At 40.9% G+C, this 2,048-nt stretch overlaps 1 protein-coding gene across 2 annotated transcripts in view; it reads left to right on the top strand.

Annotated features, from left to right (window-relative positions):
• rnaset2l (ribonuclease T2, like) overlaps positions 1-2,048 on the top strand; it is a 28,871-nt gene that overhangs the window by 7,954 nt on the left and 18,869 nt on the right. The window lies entirely within an intron of this gene.

Here is a 2,048-nt window from a genome sequence, read left to right on the forward strand (position 1 = left end):
AGACACAAAATGACTACAAAGAGACATAAAAGGACTACAAAGAGATGCAAAATGACTACAAAGAGACACAAAGCAACAACAAAGAGACAAGAGACGCATAATGACTACAAACAGACACAAAGCAACTACAAAGAGACACAAAATGACTACAAAGAGACACAAAATGACTACAAAGAGATGCAAAATGACTACAGAGACACAAAGCAACTACAAAGAGACACAAAATGACTACAAAGAGACACAAAGCAACTACAAAGAGATGCAAAGCAACTGCAAAGAGACACAAGAGATGCATAATGACTACAAAGAGACACAAAGCAACTACAAAGAGACACAAAATGACTACAAAGAGACACAAAGCAACTACAAAGAGATGCACAATGACTGCATAGAGACACAAGAGACGCAAACAGACACAAAGCAACTACAACACTTTTTTCAGTGTTTTCTGAATCTCTGCCAAAGTACGATCTGCTGTAGAGGCCAAACTGTGTGCGCTCGGCAACCCACAGGAAACAAACACAGTTAATATGAAAGCAGCTTTTTTACATTTCATTTCATGCACATTTTATTTTTTTATGCAGAGATCCAAAGCTACAGGTTGTGTGAAGACAGAAAGGTGCAGGCAGAGTTTCAGAGCAGTTTTACAGGTTATTTTGAAGATGAGTTTGTAGTAAGAGAGTATTAAACTATCTGCAGTCTCTGGGCAGCAGAGGCAGAAGAAGAATTCAAATCCTTTCCTGCAGTAAAACTTCCATGGAAGGGACAGGTCTTTGGGGCCCAAAGTGGAAAGAGAGTTTCAAAAATATCCAAACAGAGATACACAGATGCCAAACAGCTGCAAAGGCCCACAGCATGTATTATAGAGACTCATAATTTATTCTCTTATGTCTAACGTTTAAAGCATGTTCAGATGTGTCCATTTGTGTGCTCTGTAAGGTTTAATGTATGTTTTCAAAGATAGTTTTTGCCTTTAATTGACAGGATAGTGAAGAGTGAAGGGGAGAGAGAGAGAGAGAGAGAGAGAGAGAGACATGCAGCAAAGGGCCACAGGCTGGAGTCGAACGCGGGCCGCTGCAGCAACAGCCTTGTACATGAGGCGCCTGCTCTATTCACTAAGCCACCGACGCCCCTAATATATGTTTTTAAATGTGGACCCCAGCTAATGGGGATCCTAACAGATAAACAAGCAGACAAAATGACTACAAAGAGACACAAGAGACGCATAATGATTACAAAGAGACACAAAGAAACTACAAAGAGACACAAAATGACTCCAAAGAGACACAAAGCAACTACAAAGAGACACAAAATGACTACAAAGAGACATAAAATGACTACAAAGAGATGCAAAATGACTACAGAGAGACACAAAGCAACTACAAAGAGACACAAAGCAACTACAAAGAGTCACAAAATGACTACAAAGAGACACAAAATGACTACAAAGAGATGCAAAATAACTACAAAGAGACACAAAGCAACTACAAAGAGATGCAAAATGACTACAAAGAGACACAAAGCAACTACAGAGAGACACAAAGCAACTACAAAGAGACACAAAATGACTGCAAACAGACACAAAGCAACTACAAAGAGACAGAACGACTACTTAAAGTCCCAAAACTACCATAAAAAGGTTTGAAACAACTACAAAGAGACACAAGAGACACATAATGACTACAAAGCGGTTAACACAGCCTAAGACACTAAACATCTCCGTCACATTCCACAGCTGCTGTGGAAAACGTGCTGCTGAGATCTTTTACTAAAGGAAGAGTACCAGTACCTCAGAGTAAAAACACTCCACTCCAGGTTCAAGTCTTCTATCCATCCATTTCCGTAACTGCTTATCGTCTTGAGGGTCGCGGGGTGCTGGAGCCTATCCCAGCTGACACTGGGTGAGAGGCAGGGTTCACCCTGGACAGGTCACCAGACTATCACAGGGCTGACACATAGAGACAGACAACCATTCACACTCACATTCACACCTACGGACAATTTAGAGTCACCAATTAACCTGCATGTGTTTGGACTGTGGGAGGAAG

Source organism: Epinephelus moara, chromosome 2, assembly GCF_006386435.1.
Source record: "Epinephelus moara isolate mb chromosome 2, YSFRI_EMoa_1.0, whole genome shotgun sequence".
NCBI classification, from domain to species: Eukaryota; Metazoa; Chordata; class Actinopteri; order Perciformes; family Serranidae; genus Epinephelus; species Epinephelus moara.